At 45.4% G+C, this 23,685-nt stretch overlaps 1 protein-coding gene across 7 annotated transcripts in view; it reads right to left on the bottom strand.

Annotated features, from left to right (window-relative positions):
• The window catches only part of Syndig1 (synapse differentiation inducing 1), a 167,833-nt gene extending 156,302 nt beyond the window's left edge, over positions 1-11,531 (bottom strand). For 2 of the 7 annotated variants that reach the window (XM_032904372.1, XM_032904377.1), the window contains exon 1: positions 10,706-11,531. The gene's annotated coding sequence lies outside the window, so the exon portion shown is untranslated. Of the gene's footprint in view, positions 1-10,190; positions 10,518-10,541; positions 10,582-10,705 lie in introns of those variants that run through there. The other 5 variants (XM_032904380.1, XM_032904374.1, XM_032904378.1 and 2 more) reach the window with 5 other exon arrangements.
• Positions 11,532-23,685: the final 12,154 nt, after the last annotated feature.

Below are 23,685 nucleotides of genomic sequence, written 5' to 3'. Positions count from 1 at the left end.
GGAAATGAAGGTGGGCATATGGCATGTGTGCGTGAGTGCACACGCACACACACACACACAAACACACACACACACATTTGTGCACATATGTACTTGTGCATGACAAGGATAAGAGGAAACCTGTGTTCTGGGATTAGGAGGAAGGACTGATGAGACTAGAGGGCCTACAGCTACAGTTTCAACAGCTTCCTGTCTAGGTGCTCTGTCCTGTGTGGCTAGAATGCAGATGTCCAGGGAAAGCTGGTAAGAGAGCCAGAGGCAGATGTGCCTTTTAGGCAGCTTGTTCTTGGACAATCCTAACATCCCGATGGCCAGTTGAAGGAACTGCAGGAAGCTACTGTGATAGGGTAGTTAGAGATAGGTCCAGATGTGTCCGGTAAGGAAAAGTGCCTAGGAAGCTAGGGTGAGTAGTTAGGCCCAGAAAAAAAGACAAAGCTGGGAGTGGGTGCTGCGTTTCTGAGTACTCCTCCCAGAGGAAGTAGGAAGTGGGAAAGAAGCTGTTGGATGCCAGGGAACCTGCAGAGAATGTTCCCACTGCACGTCCCATGCAGTGAGCTGGAGGCTGAGCCTTGGGCACTGTCTTAGGACAGACAAATCAACAGTGAGCCCGCTGTGTTCATAGTGACCTCTGACTTATGGTGGCTCCACTTTAGATTTCCCAACTCTGTGGCAGTGCAAAGTGATAAATATTCAGCAAAGACTACAGTTCTGGATTTAAATGTATTTCTCATCCAGTCTGGTGCTCTTGAGTTTGGTTCTTTTCACCTCACTGTCCAGGGCAGAGAGCTATAGCCACTGAGAATCCCACAGGGCCAAGGGGAAAACAACTGAGAATTCAACATGTGCGTTGCCAAAGCATTTAGACGCTTGGCATGTTGGGAGCTGTGGTGGTTCGAATGAGAATATCCCTTGTAGGCTCAGGTATTGAACACTTGATCTCCATTTGGGGGTGCTGTTTGGTTTACTTTAGGTGGTGTAGCCTTGCTGGAGGAAGAACACCACTGGGGTAGGCTTTGAGATTATATGGCCTTGTTCTATTTCCAATTCCCTTTCTCAACTTAGTGCTTACAATTAAAGGTGTGAGTGCCCAGCTTCCTGCTTCTGCCATCTCTTACCCACTACTTGCTACCGTGCCTCCTTACCATGATAGACACATACTTCTTGAGCCATAAACCCGTCCACCTATAACTTGCTTCTGATTATGACATTTTGTTATAGCAACATACAAGTGTATTCAGCGCAGTTTAAACTTACCATATTTAATCATAGGATTAGTCTCTCAGGGCAGAATTCCATTGTAAGCTAAGGAAAATCTGAAAATCACAGCCAACAGGAATGCCAGTAGACAGCTTGGTTAGGAAATCCTATTATGTTCTGAATGTGAAACAATAGCACCAGCTTTAGGTTTAACCTCGGCTCCTAGATAGAGACCACCTACTTTAGAAATTTATGGAAGCTTAAGGGGATGACACTAAGATGGGAAAGGTAGGTCACAGCAAAATGGAAGTCTTCCTTATCATGGACTCAGAATAAAAGGAGCCAAAGCCTGTGAATTGAAGACTTGTAGATGGTAAACCACAATAAACCCTCACTTACATTGTTTCTGCCAGTCATTGAATTACCCACCACAGTCCTCTCACCCTTTGATTTGGCCCTTCAAAGACAGTCAAGCTCATACCTGATTCCCCGCCACCCCCAACACATACACACAAAGGGACTGGCTTAAAGACTACAGGACAGATTCCAGCTCACTAAAATGTTTTCTGAAATATATAAGTCTCTGAATGCCATTTCCAAAAGACTAGTGTTTCTGGGCAGGATATGCAGATAAGAGAGAGACACACAGAGCGAGACAAAGAGAGAGAGAAGGAGGAGTGGGGGAAAGCAAGCAAGCACCAAAAAGCAAAACAAAACAAAACATTTCCATCCTCTGGAAAAAGATTAATGCCAAGAGCATCACAAAAATCAAGGATAGGCCTATTTAGTTTAAGTTGTTGTTCTTCTGGGGCCTATAGCATTGGTGGCAATAAGAACCTCCCCTCTGGCTGCCCTCTTCTTGCAGGTGATTTTGACTCTACTGGACTCTCGAATACCTGACTTATGCCTTGCCCATATCCCCAGTCTCAACTGCAGACTTGCTGTAGGTAGGCATTGTACCCTTAGGAAAGTCATCTAAACTGCACAGATAGAAAAGCAACCTAAGTATGCTTTGCTCCACTTGGGATTTCCTATGTGGCGGAATAGTAAGAATCTCCTTGCCTTTTGCACAGGATGTATGACTGTCCTAAAAGTTACAGTAGGTTCCAGCAATATCAGGGGGCCTCGGCAGCCAAGCATGGCAGGGTGAGATAACATGCCCTTTGTAGAGAGGCACAAAAGCAAGTATGCTCTAATGGTGGGTCTCTGCAACAGTACATTGCTCTGGCAACATAAGGCTGGACAGCAGGTTGGCACCCTCTGCCTCTCTTGGTCATGCCAAGTGGCCAAGTGTAAAACAGGGGCATATCCAGAGTGTGCCGAGGAAAACCAAATGGAGTCGGAGGCACGCTTTACATCTCCCCTCCCCTTTTGTTCACTCCCCCCTTTTCCCTCCTTGGTGCTACCATCTGGCCAGGGAGAGACATCAGTAGCAATACAGACCTAAGAGTTGAAGCTGGTGTTAGTTTTCCTGTGCCAACACTCATAACATGATGCAAACAAGCCACACAAGCTTTGATCTCACCCCTCCATTCAGATACGCCTGCATTTCCTAAATCCACTAGCTCATCTACAAGTCAAAAGAAGTCACCCAATGTCTTCCCAGACAGATACCTGTCTATGAAGTGAGGAGTTGAACAAAAAGACTAGTATTTCCATCCCAGCCCAAATGCAAACCCCAAGACCCTGAAGTTTAGAAGAGGTCAGAAATACTTGGGGTCTGGAAGATCCTCAACCTTGCAGCAGTGACTGAGGCCCATCATGGACCAGCACACTGCTCTGTATTAGTTCGTTCAGGACAATGCTCCTTACAAACCTCAGTTTCTACTCGAGTGCTAAGGTCTCCCAGAGTCCATGGTTCTCCCAAACCTAGCCCTATGTCACCTGTACACCCAAATAATTACCGGAAGAAGATACTTCTTATGTACCCTATCAAGGGATTCACCATGCCCCTGCCGTGGCTCCACTCACCAAGTCCTTGGTTTGAAGTGTCTGTCAGAGCTGAAGCTACCCATCATTATGTAAAGGCAACAGGAAAGATAAGGCTATGGGGTCCAGGGCTGGAAGCAGAACTTCCTAGCACGATGTTACTGTGGGAAGGCCTTTGGGCGAGATGGAAGAATCTACACGATTTATCTAACTATCCAAGACAACAGAGGGGCCCTTATAGCTAAGAAGAGGCCGTCAATAGTACCAGTTAAGGAATAAACTAATTGCCCTTAACCTATTACTCACTCCTTAGCCCTGATGCTGGAAGGGTAAGCATAACAGATACTGAAATACTATGAGCCCACCTGCCAGGCAGCCAGTCTGTTCAAACCTGGGAAAGATAAGCCCTAAATTGGTTGTAGCTTATAATTCTTAGTCAGGCAAGCCTCTGCAGGTCATTGCAACAGCTAGAGGATAAGACAAGGAAAGACAGGCAGCGGTATACTGGGCCAGCTTACAGCTTATACCAAATACCCCAGCTAGCACTATCCATGTCTCTGGTTCCTCTGGGTCTCAGTGTACCTGGGTGACACTGCAGGATCCTAATTGGTGGCTGGAGACAGACAGTGCAGAGTACTGTTGAGAATAGGATTAGGGCAAAGCATCAGTGGATTGCAGAGGAACCTTCTAATGCAGGAAAAAAAAACATGGTCCACCAATGAGGTAGGGAGCAAGTGTCACGATTTAAACTTTGCCAAGTGGGATCTTGAGGCCAAAGAAAACCCGCACACTTGAAAACACTCTCACTCTAACAAAGAAGAGTGTGCCGGAGGCTGGGTCATAATAATCATAGACGGAGAGAGGTCCCAGTGCTCCAGTCATGTCTGTAACAGCATTTCCTGTGTCCCTGGCCATGTGGATATATAATGCACATCAATTAGGACAGTTGTTGAAATGTAGGATGGAGACTGGCTCAGTAATTCGAGATCCTGAAGTACGCAGTTCTCAGAACAGTACTCGGAGAATGAGCAACAAGAAAGGGAGCTGCAGCATTCTACGTGTTCTGAGTAAACAAATATATTTTCTCCCTGTGGATCTGGAATAAGCTGCAATACTGGAAAACACATCTGGGGCTCTTTCTCACAGCCAAGGTACCAGTCAGTAGGAGCGGTCAGATTAACAATGATGACAGTGAGCATTACACAACAGGGCCTGGGAAAGGAATCAAGGAAGGTGGCTGGGGGCCCAGGATCTTGTGGCCCTGAGCCCCTTGGTGACAGCTGTACTATAAGCCACATAGCCCTTGCTGTCAGAGAAGGCACATCTTCACACACACATCCCACCTTTTCATATACACAAACATGTACACACACACAGACCTGGGTCAGGATGTAAATGGAAGGGAGAATGTGGACTCAGAACTAAACCCAATTATCTTCCTGTATTTAAAATAAGCTTTAAATAAAACTCTACCTCTGTCAAGGAATTTGGAGAACTCTATTATATCAAATCACTGAAATAACTGATCTGAATACCTGGGGGTTGAGTATGGGGTAGTTTGAACATGAATCAACCAGATACTAGTTCTGTGTAGGGGAGAGGAAGAAATGGGAGCAGGGACAAGGCATGATCTGATAGGGACAAATCAAGGCTAGGGTCCAGGTGGAACATGGTCTACAGATCCTCCCTGTAGTTACTGTGCATTCTGGGAACTTTTATGAGTCACACAGAGCAGATAAACAGTTCTGAAGTCTATCTAGGAATGTCTGAGCTGCAAGCTCTAGCCAGACCCTGCTGGATCCATCTCAGACATCACACATGCCTACTGTTCTTCTGTGAAGTCTCCCCTCTCCTCAGCTTGCTAAGCCCCTGCACCAGTATTTCATGGTGAGTACAACTAGTATAAACAGGGTTTCTTAAGAAGAACACAGAAAGGAGACAGGCTGAAACTGAGACTTTGGAGGTGAAGGTGGGTGTAGAAATGTCTGCATCTTACTAAATGCATTTTTAGACTCTGCAAGTCATTAACTGTGGAGCTGGCACCAGTCTCTCTTTGGATGAGTTGGGTATCCTAGAAATCTACTAAAACTTGAGTTAGTAGATCCCCTTTCAACATGGTACTAGTCCCAATGGTGTCCCAGAATTGATCTTATTTCAAATATGATCCAGCTCATAGTCATCACCACCAGGTGACAACCAAGCTCATAGAAATGTTTAAGTGAATATTATATGCTCCGTGGAAGAAAAGGTTTATATAACATTCACTGCTTTAATTTACCAAGGAGAAGGCTGAATCCCAAATGTGTTGGAGGTGAGAACACTGCATCCTGCTTTCTGAAGTGTGTTTAAAGTTGAGGCAGTAATATGTAACCTTAGTGGTACTAAGTGTTTTGAAACATGTTTGTGTTTTAGATATAAATACTTATGCACCAAAATAAGGGGGCTAACTGGTAGAGACACGTCTGAATGGCAGCCCAAGTAGGTCAAATGATAGATTCAACATTGTAATTGTTCAAAATATGAATTTCAATAGTAATCCTTTTCTAAAAGATGGATCTTAGGCTCTCTCTGAGGTTTCTCTCTCTCTGAGTCACATCCCCAAAGTGCTCTATAATGTAATTGAAACCCAGCTAGGAACTAAAAGCCAACAGAAGTATTCACATTAAACACATCTGAACTCCAGCAGCAGAATGCTTGTCCGTGTAGCAACACAAACTGGACTCCATACATTCTTTGTGTGTAAAGGAGGTTCCAAAGCTGTCTCTGTGATTTCTGCTTGTTTTGTGGTGCTGGGGAGTGATTCTAGGGCCTTGTGTGCACTAGACAAGCACTCTGCCATTGAGCTAAATCCTCAGTTCATTTTTTTTCCCCCATTTAACATGGACTCTTGATCAGTTAAGTTGCCCAGGTTGGCCATAAACATTTCTTGTAAGCCTAGATAGTCCTTGAAATTCCAAGGCCCCTGCTTCAGCCTCTTAGATAAGATGGATTGTAAGAGGATACAGAATTATCCTCTATTCTTGTGTCCCACATGTGTGTGATATTTTCTAATTGCATTTATTTGGTTCCAACCATTCTTCCAATCCCCATGCTCATTTGTTGTTTTTCTTTAGTGCCTCATTTTATTTTATTTTTAGCAATTAATGGGTTTTTGTCACCTGGAAGCTGAAGATGATTTAGACTTTGTAACATACACAACATAAATCACCATGTATCCCACATGGTGGCTGGCTTCTGTTAAGAATTTGCTTTATGATGGCTTATCTTATAATGTGACAGGAATCCACTTTTAGTTAAGGTAACCACACAAATGCTATGACTCACGTGATTCCCCTCCATGGTCTCTGAAAATTGTTAATAGATAGGACTGCTGATATGTGTCTCACATATTCGTGCGGGAGAGCTGGTCTGTCCTCCTGAGCAATGTACACTGTCCTCCTGAGACTCAGACCAACCAACAGTTTTAAGATGCAGATGCAGAAAAAGCAGACAAGCCCATTCTGTGTTTTCATCAATGAAACATTGAGTTAAGGCTTCTGGCGGTTTGAATAAGAATGGCTTCCATAGGCTCTTAGTTTTGAACACTTAGGGTGTGCTGAAATTTGAAAGGATTAGTAGGTGTGGCTTTGTTGGAGGAGGCATGTCACCGGGGGGCAGGCTTTGAGGTTTCAGAAGGTCAAGCCTGGCCCAGTTGCAACATGTCTCCCTGCTGCCTGAGGGTCTGGGTGTAGAACTCTCAGCTGCTCCAACACCAAGTTTGCAGGCGGCCATGCTTCCTGCCATGCTAATAATGGACTAAACCTCGGAAAGTGTAAGCAGGTCCCAATAAAATGCTTTTGTCAGAGTGGTCATGGTCATGGTGTCTCTCCACAGCAATGGGCCACTGACTAAGACTGGAACTCTTCGTTTACCTGCAGCTTCTTCCCTTTAGCAAACCGTGACCATTATAACCATGGTGTTTTCAAAATCCTGAGAAGCATGTGGTTGAAAAGCAACAAAATCTCATTAAAGTGAAGAGATTTTTCCAAGGCAGTTCAAAGCTCCTACAGTAAGGCCCAGTGTTTGAAACACTGACCTTTTCACAGGTCTTCCTGAAAGTTCCACAGGGAGAGAGTGGCAACCAGGAAAAAGAAGAGTCACTCGTCCTTTTGCTCCCAGCACACAATCTGGCTGTAAGAAACAATGACCAAGGAACTGGGCTGCAGATTGATGCTCAGTTGCTCATGACGCTCTTTAAAGCAGATTTTCAAACTCTTAGCCATAATTGGAAACATGCAAGAGTCTTGCACAGGGAATGCTTTAAAAAGAATCATATCTAAAGCTACCAGCTGATCTTCATTACTGCAGTTCTGGAAGTCTGAGTAAGAGACTGGTCAGCCTGCCTTCAATGTTTGGGATATTCTCACCTTTTGACATTGTGCCTCAATGTCCCCAGTACAGTGTAAGTAGGTCCCAAGCCATACTACTTAAGATATCTGACACGAGCACATTTCTGCAAAAACAGCCCCATGTAACATTCCAATGTAATCTCATTTTCTGCTACCAGCTGATTCTGACGAGTAGTAACCCTATCCTTCCATCCCATAGTGTTTCTAAAAATGTGGTATCTGTTCAAACCACAGGTTGCAATAGTGGGCTAGTTTATGCCTGAGGATCTGCATTCTCCAACAGGCAGGAGAACTTGAAAGGAACGAAGTGAGATGTACAGGCCTGCACGGGCATAAAACAAAGGCACCAAAATTTAATAGGAGAGGAGATGATGAAAGTGCTCACTTAAGTGACAGTGATCCCTTAACCAAAGGATAACTAGGGATCCCTTTGGACAGTGCTCTTCATAAAGGTATTTCAAAGTCTACCCAACTCCAGGAGCACCACTGACATTTTCAGCAATAGCTTTTATCTCAAAGAACATTTAGAGATGTACTGAGGGGCTCTGCAAAGAAAGACATTCTGTCTGCTAACTCTCCTAACGTTCTCTGGTGCACCTCTCTACAGTACTAAAATCACACTGGGTATCAAATCCCAGCAGGCATGACCCTCCCTCCAAGGAGCCAGTAAGTGACACAGGAATGCCCACCTATGGTTTCCTAAAGAACCTGTAGAGAAAGCAGCCTTCTCAGTGAGCCTTGCAGCTACACCAGCAGACTTGGTGTCTGGGGGAGAAAATTTACATAAGTAACTTCTCCCTAACCAATAAGACTCACTTGAACAGGCTAAAGCAGAAGGACAAGTTAAATCCATTGCAACCCTTCCATGTCTCTGTTAAATGTCAAAGAAATGAATTGCTTATAACTTATAAATTGAGGTTTAAAGATTTTACCACTGTTTTAAAAAAAATTATTTTGTTGTTCTTGAAGCAACTAGTTAACTAAAACCTTACTCAGACGCCAGGCGGACAAATACGGAACCTTGAAAAGGACGGTTTTCCTTAGTAATTGAGAATGTTTTTCCTCCAGCAATGACCTTCCGTGTTCTTTCAGTAAAAGTAGCAGGCCATCTCCCCCTTACCCCCTATGATATAAATGGAGAGAGAAATGTCTTTCCGTGTATGGACATCATCTGTATTCTACTGAGATCATTAGTAACAGTCATATTTTGGATCCAGAATGTAGCTCGGTGGTATAGCTGTGTTTAGCATTTGTAGTGAGGCCCTGGGACCCAATCCAGCATAGAAACAAAACACACAGCAATTATTTATGATGGCTAGCAACTTGCAATGAACTACCATCATTCTCAGAGACCGGACCATGCGCAGACAGGTAAAGTCAGCCAGGGATGATTTTTTTTCTTAAAGTTAAAACCAAAATAGGATGAGTCTTCTCTGTAGGGGCAAGCAGTGGGGGCAGGGTGAGAAGGGCAATTGATCAGTTACAGAGCCAAGTTTGCCCCAGGAAAAGGCTAAAGTAGGCAAAAGGAAAGGAAGCAAAGAGGAAAGAAAGATGCTTCCTCACACATCCACAGGCCCCGCACCTGTGGTCTAAAACCTATGGAAGGTCAAAGGCATAAGCAACTTCTCTGAAAATTCCCCTCAGCTTCTCCCCTCCTCAGAACTGACACCAGTCTACAGACACTTCCTTAAGGACCCCTTTTTCCCTCTTTGAAGCCACTTCTCTGCAAGCACCCCGAGCTGCAGACACCTTGACAAAGAAAAGTTGGCAGGCTTTGAGATATGTTAGGAGGCTTTTAACACCCCCCCCCAAACACACACACACACACACACACACACACACACACATTGCTGAAACTGCAGGTCTGCGCAGTTCGCAGCCTGATGGTTACCACCTCGCAGCTCTGCAGAAGAGGGCCCCACAGACGCATGTCCCACTGCCTGATTCTAAACAGAAAAACAGCCCCTCGGTATTAGTCCGCCCACTACATCCCTCAAACAGCTAAACTGAGACCACCGTTTGCTGCACCAAAACCCCTGGTGAGACTGGGAAAGGCATTGGCAACCCAGTTCTTGCCCGCAGCGCAGAGGCGCCACCTCCACATCTAACACCGCAGGAGTGTGGTGCGCACCTAAGTCTGAGGTACCGCGTGCCTGCGCTTCTGCTACCAGAAGACCCCACAGAAAACGAGTGTCAGAAGACCCGTTCTTATTGTCCTTTAGTAAAACCAAGCGATCCTTCTCCTACTTCCCCAAAGCTCAACTGAAGGTTCCTCCACCACACTGCTAGGGTCCAACAAAACATGCGAATGCCCAAAGCCCTTTCTTAAGGAAAGTGTCCAACTCCATAGATGGCCCACTCTTTCTCCAGTATTTCAGAAAGGACACGAATGAAGTGTAGAAATCACGCCCGGGGACAACAAAATTAGAATTTTTCATCTGTTTGCTCCCATCTCGGTGCCAGGACTGGCGGCTCCGAAGCTGCAGACTGTCGCGCTGCCAGGGGCCGAACAGCTCATAAAAGCCGGTCTCCTCCTGGCTGGAGGTGAAGGGTTCTAGAAGTTCTGTCCTCCGCCCAGGTAACCGATTGTGCACCCACCTACTCACCCCACTCCAGATGCTCCGGAACTCTACATTCTCTTTCCCCCGACCCTTTCCTTCCCTGTCCCATGTGGACCTCACTCAGTGCCACCTCCGCGGATGCCTTGATCGCCAGCCCCTCTTGGACTCAGCTAGGTAGCTCCAGGGACTGGTCCGTATCACTTAGGTCTTCCCGTACTCCGGCCGGGCCCGGGGCAGCCTGGCTCCGCCGAACTCAGGACACAGACTCACTAGCTCTAACCGACGTCGCACAGCAGCCCCTTCACGCTGCCTGTGTACCCAAGGTGGCGAGGCGCCAAGTTGCAGCCTCGGCCGATAGTACGGGTTCCTGTCCTCTCTGCATCTTCCCAGCCAGGCGCCATCTCCCCTCTCTCGGGGGCTACACTGTGTCTCCCTGGCCCGGCCACTGCTACCCTCTAGGACTTACCGCGGCCGGCAAACCGCCACTGCCACCGCTACCGCCGCCTGGTCTGCGCGCTGCGAGGCGGAGCAGGACGCCCGCCTGCGCCAGGGCATCCTCCAGCGCCCGCCGCTCCCGCCCACTCCTGCAGCCCGGGGTCCTCCCGCGCAGCTCTGGCGCCCCGGACTTACCTCCGGGACAAGGTGACCCGGCTGGTGCGCCCAGGCTGTCGCCCGCGCGTCTCGAGAGCCAGGGAGCGTGCGGGGCCCGGAGCGGTGCGGAGCCCGCCTCTGCCTCTGGGCTCGTGGCTCTCCGCCTCAGCCCTCCCCTGCGCGCCGCTTCCCCCGCCGCTCCCCTCCCTGGATCACTGCCAGCGCCCTGGGCTGCCCCAAGTACACCGTTCCCGAGAGCCGAACGCAGGGCTGCGGCGCCACCCTTCCCCAGCTCTGTCCTCTTGGCCCCTAGGAGCACAAAGGGCGCGGGCTGAACGAGGGGTGACCCGGGATGTACCGTTCCACTCTTTGGTCTCGGGGAGCCTGGCGACTTGTGTGCAGGAGGAGGCGGCCGTGGGTCCAGGGGGAAGGTAGCCGCGAGGAAGAGGAAGAAGAGAGAGAGCGGCAGCGCGCGAAGGTGGCCGCCAACTTTGCTCCAGGCCAGCTGTACCCTTGCCAGTGATAGTGGCTGGCGGGTGGCCGGGGGCCGATGTCTGGAGACGTTGGGGCGACAGAGGTGGGGGAAGGGGGACTGCCACGGGGGACTAGGAGAACAAGAATTAGCTGCCGACTGTGGCAACGATGGCGTCCCTTGGTCCTAAAAGGCCTCCCCAGGCTCCAGGTCTACTTGAGGTTCAGAAGAGCTCACACTGTAGGTCCAGAGAAAGCCCAAAGTCCAGACCAGCAGAACAACGAATAAAGACCAGACCGGCGTGAAACCGGTACTCTAGGACTCAGCCTGTAGCTCAGGCCAACACCAGCGCAGGTGCACTGCGGTGGCCCCATGGTAGTTGCTGTTGGAAGGAAACTGGGACGGCGACACCTCAGGGCTGGGGGGTGGGGCATTGTGGTAGCTAGGAGTAGGTCGAGGAGAGCCCTAGTAGAGCCGCCTACGAAGACAATCTACATTTCAAACGTTGGGGGAAATCAAGCTCGAGTGGGCGTGTTTTCCTTACAGATTTTATAGAGAAGGAACTAGAAAATTTGCCAAAAAGAGGATCAAAAGTTGTCTCGTATGAGCGACCCCCTTCCAAATCAAGGAAAGATTCACCCGGCTTCAGCTCTCCCAAACCTAAGTTTTTCTCCCTGGGGAGTCGACACTGCTAATCCCTAGTGATTGCTTGGTTCTATAGCTTTCTTGTATAGATTCCTGCCCCTTGCCTCAAAAGAAAGTTTTACCACAGAAACTGCTGCATCTAGCCAAGTAGAGTTTGCACCGCCCGCGTTAGAGGTGGCTCAAGTCCTGCCTGAGAGCCCTCTGCAGCCCTTGGCTTCTGGGGGTCCTTAGCAGTACATAGAGAATAATCAAATTGAAATGACTTAGGAAGGAGGTTGAACTGATTAATGGACCCAGTGTTCAGAGCCGCTCCTTGCTTGGGTTCTTCTGATGGTCTTACATCTAAATATCACACTCATTCCCAACTCCACAGCAGCTAGGCACCTGACTTTCTTACACAGGTTGCTTCGAGCTTCAGGTAGGTCTTTTTCATCTGAAACAGCCTGAAAAGGACATTGTGAGTATTCCCCATTTAGTATCCCTTAACTGAAGGAAAGTGTCAGCCTTACCTCTGTAAAACAGCTTATGGTCTCTGGTTCCTTCCTGTAAAGAACATTCTCTACTCTCCTGTGAACTGCTAGGCTGAACATCTATTGTTAGAGCCAAGTAGGAGGTAGAATCAACGATGCTGTTTGTTGATTGAAGAAATGGAAGACTGGTCTCCTAGACTGCAGGGGTCACTTGCAACTATCTTTCACTCTCGGTGTCTAAGCTCTATTTTCTCGGTAGTCAGCCTTTAGGTTGCCTTAGAGGTGGTACACTTGGTTTTGCCAGAGCAACTGCTTGGTTTACAGCTACTAGAATTTTAAAGCGATTTTTCCCCAAAATTTCAGGCAAGTAATTAGTGGAGTGCAGGGTTAAGCCTCACCACAGGTCCCAACTGTCTCTGTGTTCCCTCTAAATAGAACAATGGCCTCCAGGGTTGAGTCCCTGTGAGCTGTTTCCATGTTTTAGATGTTGTGAATGTTTTCCATGGGTGATTTACTGGGTCTTTCTAGGGCATAGGAACACAGGCATTTATTCACAGATGGACAGCATTTTGTAACCTTTGGATTGTCTGGATAGGTAGGTAGGTAAATAATGGATGGATAGATAGATAGATAGATAGATAGATAGATAGATAGATAGATAGATTCTGTGTGCATTCATGTGTGCATTTGAATATCTGAGAAAATGTCTAAGACTTATTTTTCTTAATCTGCTTTATCCAATTTGTCATTTAATATTTTACTTTCTAATTGTATGTCCACCTCTCAGTTGGAGGCTGGACCATTTATCCTGTTTGAAAAGAAACTCACACTTCTTAGTTGAGAGTCATTACTGGCAGATGATAGAATACTTCAGCTGATCTGGAATGCTAGCACACATTCGAGCCAGTTTTTCCTACACGCAAAGTCATAGTGGTTGTTCAGAATGTGACTGTAGCTATTTTGATATAATATAGCAGTGGACTAAAGGTTTTCAAGGAAGTCAGTGAAGAGTTGTCATGTATCAGGCTACAACAGGACGCCACAGAAATTGCTAATCTCCAGGAAATTGGCTAACCTTCTCAACAATGCTTATCTCTTAGAGGAGATTACAGAATTCTCAGAGATTTGAGAGGTGAGTGGGGCCAGTTCCTGTGTTGTGAGGAACTGTCACTCAGGTGCTGAACAAGCTGTCAAGCCTTTGGATGGCAGAGATAGAGGAAATGATAAGGAGAATACAGATTTAAGAGTTGTGTTGTTGGTGGCTTTTTAGAAAGAAACCATTTCTAAGTGTGTATTCACCTGAGAAGCTCTAAAATTTAAGATTATAAAAAGTATCGGGATGATTTGTATCGGGATGATTGGTGCCGTATGTTCAGGTGTCAACAGCTCTCATTCAGAAAACATCTTTGGTAGAAATGTTTAACCTGCTCTAGTTGATCAAAATACCAAAGGAGATAAAATAAGATTGTATCCAATTATGAAGCTATGCCAATAACTAGGGTTTTGTTTGTTTGTTTTTCCGTTTTCTCCCTCCAAGATCTCTTATTATTTGTCTTGAGTTTAGGAAATTCAAGAACCAAACTTAGAGGGTAGAAAGATACCCTTTCCAGTAACTGATAAATCACTTTAATAAATCACATTAATTAATAAATCTTGATAATAAACATGGTGGTCAACCTGTATGGGGGACCTGAATTGCTACCAAACACAAAGGGAAAATTCTAACTCCTAAGTTAGACTATCCATGTCAGAGACAAGGTGACATGGATTCAGAACGGAAAACAAAATGAAATAGAAAGTCAGAATGTTAGTTGGGTGGGGCAGTCTCCTAGCGAAACTCCCGATGTCCCAGCTTAGGGAACAGTTACAGATGAGCTAGGTCTTGGCTATGCTCAACTCCAGGTTGAGCTCCATGATGGCCTAGGGTTTTCAGAGTACATTGCCAACAAAACTGCTACAGCAGAAGAACACACTCCTCTGAAGAGGGCCTTTTCAGGCAGAAGCAGTGGCCTCCATCTTCCGGTGAAATCACATTGACACTGGAAATGGCATGTTTTTCAGTGGGCCACACCCAGGAAAGAGATGCGATTATTATATATGTAGCTTCTTTTCTTTTCTTTCTATTTCTTTCCTTTCCTTTTCCTTTTCCTTTTCTTTTCTTCAGCTCTGGGAATTAACGCTCAGGCCTCAAGCACTGTAGTCATATATTCTACCACTGAGTTATCTCCCCAGCCTCTTTTTCACTTTTGAGAAAGCATCTCAGTATGGAACCCAGGTTGACTTGGGACTCTCTAAATAGGACAGACTCTCTTCCGGCTTTAAACTCCTAAATATCTGATTTTACAGGCCAGTCTCAACATGTTCCAGATCAACATTAAGTGGCATTTTACTTGCCTACTATAGAATCTTTATTTTATAACCCAGATTCTCCTTTCTCAGCTTCCCAAATGCTGAGACCTCAATTCTTAATTGGCTCTTAATCAGAGCTCTGAGGGGCCCCAAGGATGATCTCAGACAACTAAGAAGTTAGAATTTGGGGTGCAATAGCTCACCTGTGCCATCCTCCACATCACCATGGTGGCTGTTAGTGGAGGGCATCTGCAAAGGGTTACCTACAATGCATACTAGCACGGTTAGAAACTCAGATTTAGGAGATAAGCAAACCTGAGCATGCAATAAGTGTCTGCCACTTTCTGTCACTCTGCCCTGACTGTCGGAGCCAGGCTTCCTCATATCTAAATATGCATGATTGTTATGATATCAGCTGCTTGGCATTGAAGGGATAAGTTCAGAGCACATGCGTTTTTTTCTGAGCAGTGCTGACTGGTTATTGTTCTTTAAGACAACAGCATGGCAGGTTGCTGGGTGCTTTATTCAAGGAAGCAAAAGGGAATGGTACCTGCTACATCTTTGGCACAAAGCCTTGCTGATTCCTGATGCAGTCAGAGTATAAGAAACCCAAAACCTTGCGGTTCTCTTGGGCTTGGGGCTCAGTTTTATCGACAAAGATGACAAAGATAGACTTCAAAGGCTTCTCTCTTCCCTCAGGACCTGACTGGAGCCCTAACCACAGGCTTTGCTACCATTCAGCTTGATGTTCTTGTCCCATTCACTCCAGGGATGGTCTCCTTCAGTCCAGCTCACAGCGTCACATACCTTAATTGGATAAGTTTTGTCACCTGTCAGAAAAGCAGACATACGTATGACAGTATTTAAGAGATGATGCCTAGACTGGTTTATTTTCCTTAGTTGCAGATCTTAGTTGGGTCATTTATTTGGGATAATTCCAGTAATTGAGGGGTCATTGGGTAGATATGGGGGAGGCAGTAAGTGGATGAACACCTAAGGCAGTAACTTCCACATTCAACAACCAGTTCTCCACCTCTGAGAATATCCCTAAACGAAGAGAATGTTCCTTGGAATCACCCTGCAAGAAGTGAGGAGGAAGTGTATTTCCCTAAATTTGTTTTCAGGGAGTGAAATAGGTGTTAACATCTATGCTTTTTTTCTTTCATCTGCGTGTATGTATGATGTGCACATGTGTATATATGCATGTATAGGGACACATGTGTTGATATGCGTGGTTGACAATGGATGTCTTCTTTAATTGTTTTTCACCGAGGCAAGGTCTCAACTGTATGGCTAACTCTGGTTAACCAGTTTGTTCCAGAGAGCTCCCAAGAGTTCTAGAACCTTCTGAGTGCCAGAATTACAAGTGTGCCACCCCATCCCTGGACTTTCTGTGTATTTTAGGGACCTGAATGTTGGTCCTTCTGCTTGCATAAGCAAGTGCTTTAGACACTTAACTATCTCCCCAGGTCAACAGTTACTTTCATGAGCAGGTCTTTGAGGATATTAAGCAGCTACTCTTTGTCATAAGAAATGTGTAACCAGAAACCAGAGTATTTGTCTTGTGTTTGTGTGGAATGCCTCCATCCTCCATCCTATGCTAATCACAGCTATTCTTAACCTGGGCTCAGTGTGTAGAGTCCTTACGTAGCACGTGGGGCAGCATTGCCTCTTTATCCCTAGTATTCACTGTCACGTTACATTCTGCCCCAGACCTTGGGTGCCCATGTTATGTTATACTATTGAGATTTCTGTGTAATTCTACTGGGCTCCAAAGCTAACTGAAAAACCTGAAGGTTACATCAGATGAACATAAGTGGAATATTCTCTGTCCAGTGTGGTAGTGGAACTTTGCCAACAAGCAGTGTTTTTTCAATGTGCCAAACAGAAACACAGTAAGAAAGAGCCAAATTCAAAGTCTGAGGCATGATGAATCCAAGCATCTGGCTCTGTCCATGGTCATCTAGTTTGCATGTATCTTGCAGTTATCCTGCTCTCTCCCAGCCTTGCTCCTTCATTTCACCTTCCTAGATAGTTACTTGACCTGCAAGGAGGTCAGGCTTCCCCTTGTCCTGATTGTATTTGCTACCATAGGTAACAATCAGCCTGCCTACAAGGGAGACTCTGGCCCCCATGTCATCTGTGTGGCTGGTCTCCACATGCCCCAGACACCTACCTGATTCACCTTGTTCTTAGTTCATGCATCCTTGGATTTCTAGTTAATAATTTCCACGTTCCAGCTGATTGCTCTATAAATCATACCAGTTATAATGACAGAAGATAGTATCTTTATCATCAGTATTTTTAAACATGTTTAGTTTACCTGAATGTTGGAAATTGTGACCATTCACAGGATTTTTAGAGAGGAGAAAAAGCAAAAAGGAAAAGGAGAGGAAGAAGTAAAACGCTTACTTAGCAAACCTTGCTGCCAGCTTGGGCTGTGTTCCAATTTGATTTTGGTTGCTGTGATAAACACCATCCCCTAACTCAAGTTAACAAAGAAAGACTTTCTTGGTTTATACTTCTAGGTAACAGCCCATCACTGAGAGAAATCAGGGCAGATGCTCAAGCAAGAAACAGAGACTATGGAAGAACACTACTCACGGGTTTGCTCCTTATGGCTCGTTCTAGATTGCCTTGTGGCCACCCAGCAGTCTGATCTGAATAATCTCTCAGTTGAGACCTTCCTGGACCTTTCCAGGTAGCTCTTAATTGTGTCAAGTGTCAATAAAACCTAAGCGAGACAGGCTGGGATACCAAACTTGAAGTGTAGAATCAAAAGCACTAAGGTCAAGAAAGTAGATACAGACATTCATCCAAATCTATGCTCCAGAGTGGACAGAGCCTTCTGCCCCCTCACTAAAATGAGATGACGCCATGTTTTCTTGTTGTCCAATAGGAGCCCACACACTGCCACTGCAGCAGGTCTATTGTGAGCGGCTGAGAGCTAAGAACTTTTGGAAATACTGCTGGTGCCGAACTAACCATTTTGACCTGCCATTATTTATTAGCATGATTTTTCTGGGAATTTCTAAAAGGGCCAAGAACTCGTTTTAAACTCACGAAAAATATATTTCTTGCTACATTTGCTTTTTTTCTTTCCTCTGCAAAAAAGAGAAAGTTGTATTGAAAAAAAAATAACCTTCTGTACTCTTGGCGGATGTGAAGATGGAGGGGGGAAACAGAAGGGTAAGCAGTTTTCTTTCTGTGATTCTGTTTGTCTTTTGCTTTCTAAGGGAAGTATGACTCCTAAACAAAGGAACTTAGACAGGTGCATGCACTGAGCTGCATCCTCCCCACCCCTTGCTACTGTTCTCACTTATGAGGAGAATTTTAGGCTCTGGAGAGCCTGTTTGTGCACCACCAGGCCTTGCTTCTTTGTGTGACTTGCAAGGTAGTCCCATGGGGTCACCTCCTACAGTAGGTATCACACCTAGCCAAGTAGGATCTCTTCAGTTTTAAGTACAGGGTAAAAATGCTCTGGCTAGTAGGGCCCCTTTGGCTCATGACCACTTACAGGCGTGGGGGTGGGGGTCTGAAAATAAAAGAAGTTACCAGCTAAGGTTCCCCTTGTTAGCGGAGCTGAATCTCCACCCACCACATCGATGGAAGGAAGAAGGAAGCAAAATGACTCAGAAAGAATAGAAAAACTGGGGCTTGGGAATAGGGCTCAGTGAAGAAGAGTGCTTATAGTGAAAGCATTAGGACCTGAGTTCAAATCCTCAGCACCTCATAAAAAGCCAGCATGGCTGCATGTGCCTGTGATCCCAACATTGAGGAGGGTGGCAGGTCCTGGGAGTTTAATGGCTAACAGTGAGCTTTTAAAATTCAGTGAGAGATGTAATCTTCAAAAAAAATAGGTAGTCATGGAAAATACCAGAAGTGCACATGCACACACACACACACACACACACACACACACACACACACACACACACACACACATACAAACACACACACACACACACACACACACACACACACACACACACACACACACACACACACACACACACACAAAGCTTTTTGTCCCCATAATAAAGCAACACTCTGAAACTGTGTCAGCTTTCATACTTTAGGCAGGGCAGCAGTCGTCTACTGGGATCTCCTGCTGAGCAGCTGGGGAGCAGGGATAGGTGCCCACAAGCAGCAATGACTATATCCTGCCAATCGTTTTGAAGGAAAGATCCAAGGGTCCCTGTTGAGCAGGAAGGATGGAGTGATCAAGATGACTAGAAGGAAGCCAGGCTCCTTGGAGCCAGGCTCCAAGGCAATGTCTCACAGCCACAGACACATCTCCAGCAAGGCCTTGTTTCCATCTTAGCACATAGTTACATGGGACCCTCCCTAGGACCTGCCACATCTTGATTGCTCTATGGGCTGAGTCACCTTCTGCTTGGAACCCCTGACAAAACTCAAAACAGATCAAGTAATCACTGTAGTAGTGGGTTCACACTTTCTGGGGTGTTTGTGTTCTGAGTCAAGCTTCAGGACAAAATAAGTTAAGAAAAAAAACCAAGTTTATATATACTTACACTAGGCTAAATTAATTGTCATTCAAGAGCAAAAATTAGTTTAGTATGTTTAGTCCAGCATATACACAACATAGATATATGTACAATGATGCAAGTCATGTCCTATGCCTTCCTTTCTACCCGAGTCTTTAATGCCCCATGTGTTTCATTCTTGGCACATGCCATGCACACGTACCCAGTTTCTAGTCTTTATAATTTGTCTTTTCTATGTTTTTGTATGTATTTCATATGTTCATGTAAATGTGTAGATTGACATGTATGTATGCTTGTGGAGAACAAACCACATCAATCTTCAGATGCTGCTCCTACTCCCTTCTTTTCCCGTCTTTACTTTTTAGAAAAGGATTCCCACTGGCAAGTAACTTATCAAGTAGTCTAGGCTGGCTAGCCAGTGATCCCTAAAGATCTGCATGCGTTCTCCTTTATCCCCAGCTCAGTGCTGAGACTGGAAGCACATGCGCTGGAGCTGACTTCTTTAGGTGGGTTCTGGGGCCTGAACTCAGGTCCTTCCTTGTGCTTGTGAGGTAAACACTTCACCAGCTGAGCTATGCCCTCAGCCTGCTAGAGGAAAGCATTTTTCTATTTCTCTCTGCCTTTGTTTCTCTCCCTCTCTGTCTGTCTGTCTGTCTGTCTGTCTCTCTGTATATATATATATATATATATATATATATATATATATATATATATATATGTCATTCATGATAGATGTTTGAATCAGCTTAATCTACAGGCTAGGGCACTGCATACTATATCCTCTAGCTGTGTATAAAGGTACTCTTTGGAATCTACAATGACAATTTCTCTTAGCAATACGAGATTGTGTGTGTGTGTGTGTGTGTGTGTATGTGTGTGTGTGTGTGTATGTGTGTGTTTCATGATGTATTCTGCCTTGATGACTGCTTTACTGTCTGGAAGCTCTTTATCATAAACATGTAGACATAGGTGCATGTGTTTATACACTAGTGTGCAGAACTGCTTGTACATATACAAGGGTAAGCACTGGAAATAACACCAAGTGACCTAGGGCTGTATGTTCCATTCCAGACAGTGTCCATCCTAAGTGAAAAGTCCAATAAATGAATAAATAAATAAATAAAAACTTGTTTTGAAAAATTGACAAAATTAGAAAGTATTTAAAAATAATTTCTTCCTCTTAGTGCAGGAAACTAAAGTGTAAGATCAAGGTGAGACTCACTTGGGTCCTGGTGTTGCTTCCTCCCTTGTCAGGTGTGTTCTCACTGTGTTCTTGCTGCGTAGAAAGAGACCTGTGTACTCTCTTTCATTCTGTGTAAGGACACTCATCTCATCCAGGGAGCCCTACTGTCAGGACCTCATCTAATCCTAAGTATCTCCATACTGACACTCACCACATGAACTGGAGGGAAGCACACCCATTCAGTCCACATAACAATTGTTGCATCAATGACAGGGAAAACACAGTTTCCAGTATCAAATTGTCCCCCAGTTGTCAAGACAGGTACCTTCTTGTGACACAAACAAGAACTGCCCCCTTGTTTTCCTGCCCTCTGCTCCTGTTCTTAGAGTCTTTGTGAATGACAGAGCCTAGGAAAGGGTCTGGGAGCTGGGACCAGTGACAGTCTCATCCACAGCACAATATGGGGTGTCTAATGTGGTTAATGTGAGTACTGCAGACAAATCAGCTGCACCATTTCCCAGCATCCCTGTCAGCTTTCTTTCCTCAAATCAGCAGTTACTGGATTTGTGCTTGCCCAGTGTGTTCCAAAGGACCTTTCCAGAATGTGTGCATCTGAGCATCTAAGAAAGCATGAACCAAAAAAGGTCAAGACAAGTCAAGGAGTGAAGTTCCAAGCTGACCTTGTGGGCCATTTCACCAGCAGCCAAAGAAGCAATATCACAATGCTGTCCTGCTGGAGAAGAAAAGACCATTGGCTTTTACCTCTATCCAACCCTGCCACTGTCTTCAGGCCCCTGAGTTCTCACCGTCCTATAAATAGCTTATAAGTTAAAACTGAAATAGCAAAATAAGAACTATCTGACTGTTCTCATTTTAACAGCAGGCTCAGTGACACTCCCTTTGTGGCCTTGATGGGACATGGCAGAGCAGGCTGCACTTACTGTTTGGAAGAGCAGAAGCTAACCTGACTTCCTGCTCCGGACTACTGTACCCTCTGCTACAAAGGCAGTTGACATCCTACATTATTGGAAAGAACAAATGCTTGACTGTATATAGTGCCTTAGCCAGCATCATGCCTAGTACAGGCCTCTGTTCTCATTGTACATTGTTGTTCCTGTCACAGATACCTGTGGTAAGAAGGGAGCTTTTGAGGTCTCTTACCCACCAGTATCTGGGTCTTGTGTGTCAGAGGCTTTTTGCTGATATCTGCTGTCCAAAGAAATGGAAGTAGGTCTCACAAACATTGTCTTTTTTGTAGCTGAGTCTAGAAAGACTCCTTTGTGGAGCTGGTCTGTGTGTTAGGAGATGCACAGCCCACCTTCAGCAAAAGCAGGTATCTTTGGAAACACACTCAGGTTTTCCCCATCATCCTTCTGACCTCTACCCTCCAGTTACTGATCTGCTCATTTCCAACTTTCTTTGGCCCTGGACCTGACACCATTTTTTTCCAGATCCATTTGTGCCAACAACAATCCTGAGGTTGGCTTGTAACTCCCCTCTGCAGGAACAGAGTTGGGTAATAGTACAGTACATGAAGCCTATTTGGTCTTAAGGAACCAGAGTTGGTGACTTACATGTGGAAAGGGTCATTGAGGTCCTGGATTATGGGATTTTCTCCTGTCCACAGCCTATGTGTGGAACAGTCTATGCCAACCCCTCTGAGCCAGAGGAGCTCCATCTATTGCCTTTGACAAGAGTGAACAGATGACAAGTCGCAGGGCATTGACACCACACAAGCACTTAGACTGGTGGCAGGAGCAGGGACAATATGCACTAGGTGTTATACTCTGTTTCTTCTCTGCTCAGCGGAAGTGCCAGGGTTCATGCACGGTAGTATAATACTAGGCTGTGGGTACACTAACTCAGGTTCATTGCAAGACTGCCATACTTCTTCTGTATATTCATTTGTTGCTCTGTTCAGAGAAAAAGCCATTTGTTTTTAACGAAAGCAAAGAAGAAAAGGAGGGAGGGAAAAAATAAGATGGGAGGGGGTGGGAGAATGAAGTGACTAAAAGGTCTTGTGGGAGAAATGGAAGCTAAAACTATTAAGAAAAACAACACAATAAAAGCTGCTTTTGCTCCAGGTCTGTGAAGTGGCAAGTTGATCCATTTGTCAGCTTTTATATCTGCCAAATGGAGATACTCACTTTTAAATTTTTCCTAACACCCTAGGGCTTTGGAAGAATCAATGAGCTTGCACTTCTGCATGGTGCTTGTGTGATGGAAGGTGCTATGTCAATAGCTGAAAGATATAAATAGTAAGAACTGCATATTCAGGATGCCTGGGGTGTCCCTTGATGGTGATGTGTTGACTCAAAATAAATTCTGCTCCAGCAGATGAGTGTTTTGAATCATGCCGAGCATCAGTGAAACTACCTTTCCACCAGGCACAGTTTGCACATTCATTGCATGGGAGCACATATTTGTAATTCAGTTCTGGGGAGTGGTGTGGTACTGATAGAGGCAAGAGGGTGCTGAGATCCAGGTCAATGGAATTCAAACAGTAAAAGACATACAAAAATATTTTTGTCCCTATAGGTTGGCCTTGCCCAGTTCATAACTTAGAGCTTATGGAGTCGAAAGCCTCTTCTGGGGCTCTGAAGAGATGGATCAGTGAGGAAGGATACATACTGTTCTTGCAGAGGACCTGAATCCATCCATGTCAAGTGGCTCACTACTGCTTGTAATTTGGGGATCAGACACATTTTTCTAACCTTCACCAGCAGCTACACACACACACACACACACACACACACACACACACACACACACACACACACACGTGTACACACACACCTTTTTTTTTTTACCATTTTTCTACTTTAAAACTCTATTCTCGTGCATATGTGAGAGAGAGAGAGAGAGAGAGAGAGAGAGAGAGAGAGAGAGAGAGAGGGGAGGGAGGGAGGGAGGGAGGAGGGGAGAGGGAGAGAGAGAGAGAGATTGAGAGAGAACACTAAAGAAAGACATAGCTTGAGAATGAGAGAACAAGAGCAAATGAACAAAACTGAGCAAGAGGTGGTTGGAGTGGGGAGAACATCTGGAAAAGTTACTTAAAAATTGGGGCAGCAATAGTATATATTCACAGTGTTTCAGTGAGTGGGATGAATAGCACCTTGCATGCGTGTGCTTGCTATGGAACCCAATGTTAGTACTCAACATACCTGAAATTTCCCTATACACTGCATTATGCCTTTTCTCTTTTTCTCACCAAAGCTATAGTCCCAAAGGATGTGCCTAGTGGATTCCACCCTCACTCACAACACAAACAGACCCTCTCTTTGCTGTCTGGTACTGGGGACAGGTGGAAAGCCTCAAACAACACTAGATGCCAACCTTGATACCCTGTAAAGGGAAGCTGGAAAGGTAAAAAACATTCCTGAGGCAAAAGA

Source organism: Rattus rattus, chromosome 5, assembly GCF_011064425.1.
Source record: "Rattus rattus isolate New Zealand chromosome 5, Rrattus_CSIRO_v1, whole genome shotgun sequence".
In the NCBI taxonomy this organism is placed as follows: domain Eukaryota; kingdom Metazoa; phylum Chordata; class Mammalia; order Rodentia; family Muridae; genus Rattus; species Rattus rattus.
This window is presented reverse-complemented; position numbering and strand designations above follow the sequence as displayed.